This window comes from Prosopis cineraria, unplaced genomic scaffold (genome assembly GCF_029017545.1).
Source record: "Prosopis cineraria cultivar Desert tree isolate PC_DT_omini unplaced genomic scaffold, ASM2901754v1 PC12, whole genome shotgun sequence".
Taxonomy (NCBI): Eukaryota; Viridiplantae; Streptophyta; class Magnoliopsida; order Fabales; family Fabaceae; genus Prosopis; species Prosopis cineraria.
The window spans coordinates 23,325,274-23,338,492 of NW_026555343.1; the positions used below are offsets into that span (position 1 = coordinate 23,325,274).

General features: G+C 34.9%; 1 pseudogene; it reads left to right on the plus strand.

The window, feature by feature from the left end:
• Positions 1-10,808: 10,808 nt before the first annotated feature.
• LOC129289190 (uncharacterized) lies at positions 10,809-11,333 on the plus strand (annotated as a pseudogene).
• Positions 11,334-13,219: the final 1,886 nt, after the last annotated feature.

Here is a 13,219-nt window from a genome sequence, read left to right on the forward strand (position 1 = left end):
ATTAGTTAGTATACGAGCTAAGTTTCGTGTAGGTGATTGGATGTTGTATGTGAAAATGGTGTACGTCGAAAGTTCGTCATTTTGCTATCCAAATGGCAACAAAAAATCGGACAGGCGCGCCACGGCATATGGATGCACAGGTCGTGGCGTACGACACAGACAGAGAGAGCGTGTGGCTCTGTGCCACATGCCACGGTGCACTGACCGTCCACTGCAGTGTATGTACCAAAATTTAGTTTTTTTTTTGTGCTAAATCATTTGAGTTAGGAATACTGGTGGTATGTATTTGACAAAGTGTATGATTTAGTTTCGCTGTGTTTTCTCTGATTGAATTGAGATTTAATTAATTTTACAAAGTAAGTCTTCGGCCGAATTTGAAATAAATTTGATTATTGTGAATGATGTGAGTTAATGGTAATACTATAGTCTTCTTTTATATAAAGTGGGTATATGAGAAGAGGTTACAAATTGGATGCAAATTGAAGGATGAAGCTTTAAAGAGAAGAGATCTAAAGAGCTTCAAGCTGTAGAGAATGATAGAAAGATTGAGGTGGAAAAGCCGATGGTGGCTTTTATAGTGAGAGTGACCATAAGTGTGGAAGCCAGTGATGGCTTTAGCGGGTAGAGAATGCCCCTCCAATCCTTTTCAAGCTGAGTTGTGAAACACATAGTTGAGTTGAGATGTGAGTCATGAAGTCCAAAACTAAGCTGTTATTATTCATAAGGAGTATTTTTATGGAATAAATTTTGGTAATATATTGATGTCGATAGCTATACATACAAATATAGATATTTTTAAGCCATAACTGATTCAACAAAGAATGACTTATATTTTCACAAGTTATAAAATTATATTATAATATTGTTGATCTATGGTCATGTTATGTTTCTTTATTAACAATTAAAACATACTGTAAATTTATTTCTTATAATATTATATAGTGTGTGTATTTAATATTATTTTTATTTAGTTATTAAACCATCAATTCAACCACCGGTTAAACCAATTGACCGAGATAAGCTAACTTTTTTGGCTTAACATGCAATTTGACTTTTAAAACATTACTTGTGTACATGATGTTTTATATAATAAAAAGAAATGTTAATATATTGAACATAATATTTGATTTTGATCAAAATAATTATGATTTTGAATATTTTTATTTGATGCCCTTTTATTTTTAAAATTATTATTTAGATTCAAAAGTTAAACAAGAATAAATTTATAACAAAATCTTTAATGTATAGTCAGTCCTAGAAGGTATATGGTTGAACCCATTAAGTAGTTAGGCAAAAATTTGTTGAATGAATTGAAAATTTGCCTTAGTTTGTTTGATATGATATTTTAAGGGTAAAAATAAGTAGGAATGGGAAAAAAAGTATAAATAGACTAAAATAGCTTTAAATTGAAGAATTAAGATGCAACCACACGATGTAACTTATTTATTATGGGGGTGTATCATTTCCCTTCCGTGAGCATTTCAACTACGAACCACACATAAGTACTGGTTTGCTTATGAATTTTGTTAATTACCTTTTTCCTTCCCCGTGAGCTACACAATGTGAGTGCACTTCACAGGGACAAGAGAGAGAAATTGAGTGGGGGAAAAAATGCATGATCTAGGCCACACAACAAAGAAATTTACAATATGTAAAGATTCTTAAGGGATACTTGGAGGTTATAATTAAAAAGGTTTGAACGTAACTAAAGCATGTTAGATATTTCATTATATTTTATATAAATTATAATTATATTTATATTTATAGAAATTGCTTTAAATCTAATATCTCAATTTAAAATATCATTGAAGTATGAGATATCATCAAGAATGATATAATATCCTGAATATAGCTCGAATCAGCTAATTGTATATAGCTTAGAAATTTACGTAGTTTAAATTAAATAAAAAAATATATGGTAAAAAAAATTAAATAATAAAATAACTACGATGGGTTAGGGAAACAAACTTAATACCCTTTAGCAATATGTCTCTCAAATCCACTTTGCAGATAAAAAAAGAAAAAAATTAATCATTTGATCCAATTGTAACTCAGTCCATTAACTTTGACTCACTATAACTCAATCCCTGAAGTTTTGATTTGATTATAAATCAGTCCCTGAACTTTGACTCTTGCAATTTAGTCTATGAATTTTCAACCTCTTAAATATTAGTCCCTATATTTAAAAAAAAATTATAAAGATTTAAAATATTTTAAAATTTATTACCGTTTGTGGTGAACAACAAATATCAAGCGTGTTAGAGACGCTGGATCTCAAATAGATGACGAAAGGGTCTCGACTTCTCTTACCACAGTTCACTCGGATGTAAAAAGATAGTAGGTTTTGGTAGAACAAGTATGTAATTTTATTGAAATGTTTGAAAGTTACAGACAAAAAACTAAAGAACTGAAATGGCTGATAAATGCAAATTATGTGAGTCTTGATCAAGTGTTGACTATTCTCTCTATTTTTCTTCTTCCTATTTATAGTGTCTGCTAGTAGAAGCCTTTCCTTTAGGACTTAGCAAGTTTTACCAAAGAATCAAGAATCCCGCGAAACTCATGGCATAGTCTCTCTATCAGCCCATTTCACCAAACTACTTAGGCGTAGATTTTGGCATTACTTAGGATTGTGACTTCGTGCCAACGGTATGATATTTGAAACTAATGGGATTTCAGCATGTTTATGTGTTGTGGACTTTAATGAGCTTCGGGGCCGACCTCTTTTGTTTGTATTAGGCCTGACGTTTCAACTACTCAGCCCAACTGGCCCCATGACCTATTTGAGCGACATTTCATATTTAGCTTAAACAATGCCCCCCGTGTGCCAATGGTTGGTAACATAAGCCATGTGGCACGTTTAAAAAAATAAAAATATCGCTTCATTTTTAAGTGCCCTCTGTTCATATAAACTTGTTCTCAAGTTTTGGTCACTTCTCTTACTTTCTTTTTCGTTTCTAGAACTTCAAGTTTTCAGTCTACCAAATTTCTTCCTACCCTAACCTTCAACTAGCTTTATCCACTTCTTCTGCTGCCACCCTTCCTCTACTTCCAATGGAAGTCTACTAGATTCTCTGGCAACTATCTATAATCCAATGAATCAATTAGGTGGGCTCGTAACGGTATGTATTTCGTGGTTTGAAAAAACCCCTTTTTATATTAGCTTGGTTTCCTATCCTGATTCTCGTTCATTTCTTTTTTAGGAGAGTTCATCATTTCATGGATCAGTAGCCTTCTGGTAAGTTTCTCGCCTCTAGTGTCTAGCCCTTTTATTTTATTAAAAAGTACTCTAACTGTGCTTCCTTTTTGTCAGCTCTTCGCCTTGGAGTGTCTAAATCTCCAACAAAGCGACGTTGGATATCTGATGATTTCTCCTGACCTGTCCGACGTCAAAGCTCCTATGCAACCAAACCCATGGCCATTGACCTCCCTTTGCAACCTGGTCTTGGCCTGGACGGCCACGCCTTTCCTCAAGTCATCCTGCAGAAAGCTCAGAAATTGGCCCCAATCCCCTTAAGCTTAGGTTAACTAGGTGAAATGTTTGAAGGCTAATCATGTACCCTAGTGGAAGGAAATAGGTCTATATGACCTAATTCAACTATCTCCGACCGACGTTGACATCCCCATGGACCTTCTAACAGCCCTCCTCAATTTCTAGGCTCTGGGCTGTAATGCTTTCATCTTTGAGCTCAACCCAATGTCCTCACACTATAGGACATCTTCATGTTCCTGGGGTTGCCCATCACCGGGGAAGAGAACTTCTATGCCATCCCTGAGAAGAATGACTCTTACACCACCCTGCTTGCTAACTTGAAGAGTAACATCAGGGCCGTGGACTCCTATATAAAGATTATGGAGCTATTCTCTAAGAAACCAGCCTTTGAGCCCATCATTGCCATGGAGCACCTGGTCTTTATCTGGATCCTACTCAGCTAATGGATCCTGGCCTCGGGGAGAGGAAAGCTCATGCAACTGCATCTCCGGATTACCCAGTCCCTTATCTATAGCAATTAAATAGCCCTTGAGGACCATGTTTCTATGCCATCTCTATGACGGCATGAGGAAATCGCTGATCAAGAAGCCTTTCAGCAACTTCAGTGGGCCCATTTGGTTCTTAAAGCTGTGGATGACGGCCTACTTTCCCAACCTTTGGTGAGAGCCCTTTCCTGATGATTCCCACACTAACCACCCCTTTACCTGTCTCCTGGGTGGTCATCCATTGGTGGAGATGAAGAATTTCTTTAAGTTCTCCTATCAATAAAGCTGGTCCTTGGGAGGACCTTAAAAGCTTTCAATATCCTCGACCGTTGCCTTCCCATCTGGTACAAGTATATGGTGAAGAAGAAGAACAAGCCTGCTAACTCACTAAGGGACGAGGTGTTTCTCTTAGCCACCACTCCTTGAAAGATGTGGTTGCCATATAGTGGCTCCTCCTCCAAGTCTCTCAGAGTATACTTGGAGTCTTATGATCCCCAACTGGTGGCGGGCCAATTTAGACTGAGCCAGTGCGTCCCTCGAGGCCTGTCCCCCCAACTTAGCATGGAGCTACTGGATAGAGAGGCTATTGATCAGATAGACATTCCACTAACTACTTAGAGGTAGTACAAGGTGGAACTTATAGATAGAGACACCTACCTCTATTTCAATAAATGATAGCCCCAGTGTTTTAGGTACATAATAAAGAGCCACACCAGTAAGTATTTCCTCCGTATTTTGTTTTAGTTTTGTCCTTTATATTTGGTTTCCTTAAACTAAACCTATCTTGTTTTATGCAGACCGTGATTGGACATAGTCCCACACATTGGTGACCTTTTTAAGGGGCAATATTGATACCCTTGCTACTTTTGAGACCCCGATGACCCCTTCCGTAAGGACTGTGGTCTAAGGGATTAAGTAAAATGACACTTCCTCCCAACCTTCTATTCCCCCAATCTTTAAAAAGTCTGGGGCCAAGAAGATCTTCTCCAGTCATCCTGATCGAGGAGACATTCCAAACAAAAGGACGTTAACTCCATCCCTTTCTCTTGAGGTGAAGAGGATAAATAAGACAACACCCCTGCCGCTTGACCAACCTGCCTCTACGCCACTCCAAATCGGTCCCACCCTTCAAAATGGGAGGCACACACATAAGCGCCAATAGACGATGATCCAGTCAGCTGACTCTGATGATGGCAGAGTAAGTTTGATTCAACAAGGGGAGAAGGAGACCTAGTATCCTAATCTCCAAATGGTTACCTTCCAAGCCACTACACCCCTGAGCCTACACCCGTAGATCCAGCTGAAGTCGCTCAGGAGGTGGCCTAAGAGGTAGCAGAAAGGTGGTAAAGGTCAGGGAGCTATCCTGTCTATCGCAGCCCCAGGCAGTTCAGAAAATGTCAAGGCTACTTTTGATCAAGGGGAAGCTCCTGCCGCTGCCTCAAGCGATTAACTAGAGCTTGGGGTCTAAGACCCTACTGCCACTGCGGGCCCCTAGATGATCTCCCTACTCAATTTAATCCTTCCCTCCTACTTAACAAATCTTCAAGAGGGAAGGAGCTCTGAGGGGTCGCAGGCGAAGTCCATGGGTGATGAACTGACCGCCCTGGTCTCTGCTCAAGGTAGCTCAGCACAGGGTCAAGCGGGTTCTTCCAGTCTAATAGACTATGTAGAGAAGGCCCTGTACTCGGTGGTACAGTCTGCACACGCTCTTCCTTCTTCCATGAGTAAAGACAAAGCTCTCATGGACCCAGTCCAGGTATAATCTTGTTTGTTATTTTCTTTCATTCCTGCTAGCCTAGTCTTGGTCTTTTTCTAATGTTATTTTACTTTCTTTAGTTGGTTACACTGGAGATAGTACCTACGAATGCTCTTTTCTCCCGCATTTACGTCCTTGAAATAGACATGATATTGGATGCTTGGAGAGTCATCCAATTCCAATTCAGCTGGGATCCCTTCCTCATCATTGAGTAAAATTTTGAGGAAATGATTGGGGCTCTCAAGGCTATGGCAAAGGTAGTCTCCATGTCTGAATTAGCACTTCTGCGAGATCAAGTCCTAACATGTTATGGTATTGTTAGCCAATGCTGCAAAGAACTCCCTTCTTGTCTAAATATTTGAAGAAAAACTGGGCAATGAGGGATGAATATTTGGCCGCCAAGACCCGAACTTCTGCTACTACTAACCAAGTCTAAGAGATTGCCCCCCATGTTGATAATCTTTGGGCATTACAGGCTAAGGTGGCAGACTTGAGGTGCCAGCTTACAGAAGCTAAAGAAGAGTTGGCGAAGACCAAGGCTGAGGACGGTCTAGTAGAACCCGAGCTGGAAGTAGCTACCAAAGTACTGGATGAGGCGTGGACCATCTTGGATGCTAAGCTTCAGGCTATGCTTGAGTTCAAAACGATCCTCACACGTCACCAGACCCTTTCTGCGGATCTAGACTTGGCTCTGTCAACATAGGAGCTTATGTGCAACCTTTGTAAATAGTGTACTTATGTATAAATACACACATTTATTTATTTATTTGTTTTTTTATTCTTTATTCCTTGTAACACGATTCAATGATAATAAAGAACAAACATTTTTTCTCATTGTGTGATTTTTGTATACCTAGAGGCCATTATAGGCCTTGGGTCCTCTATTGCTTTCCTATTATAATGATAGCTAATACTTATTTAAATATTTTCTATTTATAGCCCATTTGTGTGGAATTCCTTCAACGCTGGCTAACATGTACGTATTCCATCTAAGTACTTTGCTACCTTGAACGGTCCTTCCCAATTAGGTGAAAACTTACTAAGTATCCGGTCTTTAGATCTAGGTGATAACACAAGTTTCCATATGATTTCACCCATCTGAAAATGTTTCCATCTTATCCTCTTATTGTATATTTTTGAAACTTCTTTCTTCTGGGCAATCATGTGATCAAGTGCTTGTAAGTGAATTTTGTCTAACTAGATTAACTCGTTCATCATGGCTTCGTTATAGTTGTCAGACGGTCATTCTAGACTACTCACAATGCATAGTGAGGGAATTGCTATTTCCATAGGCAAAACGGCCTCGTGCCCATATGTTAACACGTATAGGCTCATACTTGTAGCTTCTCTTTTAGATGTACGATACGCCCATAGTGTCTCAGCCAATCGTTCATGCCATTCTCGAGGATTTTCTTCAGTTGTTTTCTTTAAAATTTCGAGGATGATTTTATTGGAAGCTTCAGCCTACCTATTTTCCTAAGAGTAATATGTTGAGGATGCTGATGACTTAATCCCACTTTCCTCGACAAAGGCCTTGAATTCACTTTCGGTGAACATCGACCCCTGGTCTGTCATAATTGTTTGAGGAATCCCAAAACAAAACACGATTTACTCCCGTACAAAGTTAATAACATTGCCTTGTTCTACCTTCTTCGTAAGGATAGCCTCAACCTACTTATAATATGTTTTAACTAAATTTATATTTATAGAAATTTCTTCAAAATTTAAGATTCCAATGTAAGATATCATTGAGATATGATATATCATTAAGAATAATATATCTTAAGTGTGGCATAAATCAAGTAATTGCATCTAGATCACAATATATGGTATATTTTAAAAGATTTACTTAGTCTAAAATATAGGACAATTGAATGATTTTAATAATTATGTTTTCAACCATACACTTACTTAATTAATTACTATTTTTGGAAAAATAGTGCATTGAAATTTTAATTATTATTATCAAAGCACTTATATATAATATTTAATAAGGATAAAATTGAGAAAAAGCAAATTTTTTAAAAAAATTAAAGTCTTAACTAATATTTTTTATAACTGTAAATTAGTTATCAATCCTCTATATTTTGGTAAAAAAAAATTTAGGTTTAGAGATTTACTTAATTTAAATTAAATAATAAAATAACCTTGATGGTAGGTTATAATGGGGCACTTATAGACTGGTGACTGCTTTCCCAGTTGTCATCATTGTGCCTGCCTACTAGTTAGAAGAATCCCTCTCACACATGTCTCTTCTAACTCTTCTCTCAATAGCAAGAGGTAACCTCAAGTCTTCTATTGTACCTGATGTATATGTGGGAAATTTATATGAACGTTTTTAGTGGAGTTTCCCTGACAAAGCTAGCAAGAGCATTGGAACTTAATAGAACTTTAAACCCAATTGGTTTATAATGGGAACCAAACTCAACTTCCTACCTAGCTCATATTCTTGTCCTTCAGATTTTTTTCACATTGGTTTCCTTTCCCATGGCCAGAAATATTCTGGTGTACTGGGGACAAAACAAAGGAGAAGGCAATTTGATAGAAACCTGCAATAGTGGACTCTTTCAAATTGTTAACATACCTTTTGGGATTCAAAGCAATAAAACAGCAAGGCCTAAATTTTATATCGTCATTGAATTGAAAAAATTTAATTCCTTTTAATAGATGAAGGATAAGCAATTGCTGACCCAAGTTGACAATAATTCCTATAAGAGCACGCATACGTGCATGACATGTTTCTATTCCTGTATTGGAAATTGTCATCAAAATTTTTATGACACGTTATAGTATTATAATCCATTTGACTTATTTCATCATCCGTTAACAACTTTTTTTTAGTCTTTAACTTGGTTTCTTAGTTTTCAAGTAATATATTAATGAAGGTTAATTAAATAGGGGGAAACAAATTTAATACAACAATATATGTCTCTCAAATCCAACTTTGTAGGAAAAAATGTTTTAAGAGACTAAGCAATACTTAAATTTGAATTAAATTTTTAATTAGTGTTTTAAAGTAGTCACTTACCTTAGTTGTGAGTATTAAAATATGTCCCCATTCTTCTTGTTGGACAACAAAAGAAGCAACTGAGTTAAATCCATTGAATGAAACGCATATGTCTATTAACCACTTTGGTAATTTGGATGCTATAGAATTCTTTTTACCAAAAAGGTATTAATAATCGACTATGTTAGAGATTTTTTTAAGGTGGGGAGATTAAGATGAAAAATAAAAAATGGAGCGCAAGAAGAAGGGGCTTGTACATAGGGTAGAACCAGCTCCCAATTCCTGGGAGGGCGAATACTTAATAAAAAATTGGCACAACATTTAACTAAAGACATTGCAATTTATATAATAGTAAATGAAAAGTTAGCTTGTCTTTTTAGATAAAGAAAGCTTAACCCTTCTCTCCTTCATGTCACTAAAATTATCCACAAGAGATTCTATATCAAACTCTTCAATAATTCTCTTTTCAATATATAAAAGCAAAGAACCAGAAAGGTATCTGTCATCTATCTTATTGCAAAGCATGGTCTTAATAGTGTTCATAGCTAAACAAGATTGCTCTGTTGTAGCTATAGAAAATGGAAGAGTGAGAATCAAAGTCACAACTCTATATACAAAAGGACAGATTTTTGATTTTCTTGTTTTCATCGACCATTGATGTAAACAAAAAATAGTAACAAATGTTTTAAAATTAGGAAGTTGTTAGACATGGCCATAATGCTCAAATTGTGTCTTTAATTGTAGCATTTCATATGCTAAAAAAATCTTGTGGATAGAACTTTTCTACTATGTTGCAAATATCATCAATTCTAAACAATATACACATTTCCCTTAGATCCGAAGAAGAATAAGCAATTCCACTACATCATCACTATAAACACCATATTTTGTCCGGACATTTTTTTAATTTAATAATAAATAACCAAAAAATATATATATAAATAAAAAATGAAATTTAATCCTTTTTTAGGATTATATTTTAAAAAAACTAATTTTAACAAAATAAAAAAAATCTTGTTTATGTCTTTTAAAAATCTCTCTTAAATTATCCCAACCATTCAAAAATATTGGGAATTAATTCTTTGAGACTCAGCTATTTCTAAATTTCTCTCCTCAAATTTTATTTTCATATATATATATATATATATATAAATATATCTATCTATGTATGTATGTATGAATCAGAATTATTAATAAAAAAAAGAAGAGAGGAATAAGCTGGACAAAATGCTAATAGAATCAACGTTTTATCACAGCTTAAGGGATAGTTTGAACCAGAGACACTCAGTTAAGCACAGCACGTAAAAAGTAGAAACAGAGACATTATATGCAGAAACAGCACACACACACACAGTCAGAAACAGCAAGACTAGAGACGTGCACGGTAGAAGAGAAAAGTGAAAGAACACGTACACACGCTTTCGGCCAGCAAAAGAAAAGAGACAGAACCGAGACACATGCATGCAGTAGACAAAAACACGTGAAAAGCTTCACTTTGCAGAGAAGAGATGCATGTTACAGATTGCAAAAAAAGCAAAAACAGAGCTAAGGGAGCGAGTTTGAGAGAGCATAAAAGAGAACGAAAAACAGATAAGAGAACGGACAGAAAAAACTAAGAAAAAATTGGAACTGGAGAGAGAAAACCAGATAGAAAAAAGAACAGAAAACATAGTATAAAAGATGGAGAGAAGAGAACCTGGACAGAGGAGGGAGGAGGAAGACCGAGGAAGCGAAGAAAATACAGAGAAGAAGGAAGAAAAAAAACTGAAGACGATGACAGTGAAGAGATGATCGATGAATGTAAAAACGAGGGGAAAAAGGAAAGAGAGAAACAGAAAAGGAGAGCTGAGAAGGATAGCAGAAGATGAGAAAAAAATGAGGAAGAGACAGAGTCGAAGAGAAGAGAATATAGCTGGACGAAAAAAAAATGAAAAAACAGAGCACTGAAAAACTGAAAAAGAGAAAGCCATCCCCATACAAAGCAAGAAAAAGAGAGGATAATAAAGACAGGAACTGTAGTAAGAAAAAGGCCTCTTCTGAGGGAGGAAAGAGCTTTGGAAGATAATGATGCAGACAGAGTAACAAAACCAGCTCGTTGTTCAGAATTTTGGGAGCCTTAGCTTCAGTAGCCATTTGTCTAAGGAAGATGAAGAGATGTCCAGCTCTGCTCTTTCCACCTTCAGAGCCAAAGAGGAAGAGATTGAATGCAAGAAGATGGAGGTCAGAGAGAAGGTTCAGGCCCAGCTGGGTCGAGTTAAGGAAGAAACCAAGCATCTCGCCACCATTCGTGAAGAGCTGGAGGCTCTGGCAGATCCGATGAGGAAGGAGGTTGCACTGGTTCGGAAAAAGATTGATTCAGTAAACAAGGAGTTAAAGACACTAGGCCATACCTACCAGAAGAAGGAGAAAGAATACAAAGAAGCTCTTGAAGCATTCAATAAAAAGAATAGGGAAAAAGTGTGGCTTATCAGTAGGATAATGGAGTTGGTGAGCAAAAGTAAAAGAAAGAAGAGAAAAAAAAATGAGGGCGAAGAATTTTGCAAAATTATCTCCTTAAGTCTGCCTCTCCTCTTCCTGATAAGCACCTGGTAACATGTTTTCTATCTTCACTAATGATTCTAGAATTATCCTAGATGTTCTGTTCTGCTTTATTTTATACCATGTCAAGCTATATGAGTTATGATTAATTCTCACAAATTGCAAAATGGAGACATTAAAGTGATTAGTTGCCTTATGTATGATCCACCTGGCTTGCCTTTAAGCTTATTTAATTGTTGTTTTAAAGGAAGAATGTTGCCTTGCCGCTTCATTTATTTATTTTTCTTCCTTTTGAATATCTTTGAAACATCAAGCCGTATATCTAAGATTAAATGGCCAAAAAGGAAAGAAATGGTCCACTCCCAATTTGTTGCTCTCATGGTTTTTTATGTTTGGATGAATTATTCTTGAGTATGTGCATCCTTTAGGGCCTATACGATAAACTTAACTATCATTTTTAAAATTTTGCCATGTGAGATTTTAAGAATCTCCATAGGCACTAAGAATAATCTCATATCGTGTAAATCAATAAGATTTCGCAGGTATTAAGATCTGACTTGTATATTAAAGATGGATTCTAATAGCTCACCATTTAAATTAACTCTTTTTTTATAATTTAAATCAATAAAATATTTAAAGGTGTCATGTGAGATTTAAAGAATCTCTGCAGATGCTGAAATTAATTGCCTTATCGTGTAGGATAATAAATCCTCACAGATATCATGACTCACAATTTATATGGTAAATAAATAAACAAATTTTTGTAAATAAGATAATAAATGTTTTATGATTTTAATTAAATTAATAAATTTAAATTATAATCATATTGTCAAATTAGATTTTTTGGTCATGTGAGGTTTTTGAAACTCCGTAAACCTTTAAGATAATCGTACTACCGTGTGAGTCAATAAGGCTTCGCAGGTATAACGATTAAGATTTTTAATATGCATTATGTAATTATGCATTAAAATATATTTAAAGTGAATATTATTTAATCCTTTTATCATGTGGGACTTTGAATCTCTGCAGATATTCAGGATAATCTCGTGTTGTGTAAATCAAAAGATTTCACAGATATGAGAGCAAAACTTATATATTAAAATTAACTCTCCTTTTATAATTCAAATTAATAATTTATTTAAGTTCCATGTGAGATTTTAAGAATCTTTATAAGGACTTAAATTAATCACATTATCATGTGGGATAATAAGTCCTCGCAGATATAGTGATTTTCAATTTTTATAATAAATAAGTGATTTTTGTAAATAATCATATAATATACAATTTAAGAAATTTAATTAACCAAACTAATGTATTCAAATTGTAACCATATTTACTGATTATATCTTTTAGTCATGTGAAATTTTTTAATCTCCGTAGGCTTCTAAAATCATTGTATTATCGTATGAGTTAATAAGACTCTACAGATATAACGATTTAGTTTTTAAAATATATATATATATACATATATATTATATAATTAATTAAATTTAATTCCTTTATCGTGTGAGATTTTAGAATCTCCATAGATATTTAGGATAAATCATATTACTGTATAAACCAATAAGGCTATACAGGTATGATGATTAAAATTCTTTAAAAATATATATACATACTTAAGCAAACTATTATTAACACTTAAAAATAAATAAATTAAATTGCTAAATTCTTTTATCATGTGAGGTTTCGGAATCTCCATAGATACTTAGAATAATTGTATTACCGTATGAACCAATAAGGCTCTGTAGGTATAGTAGTTAAAATTCTCAATCATAAAACATAAAAAAATAAAAATAATTTTAAACCCTTTCCTTTCTTTATTAAAAATTCAAAAACAAAGAAAATAATTAAAATTAAATTACCTTTTGCAACTTAAAATACACATATCAAAATTCCAGAAATTGTTTTATTTGCAAAATGGTGAATTATTTTTAATTAAT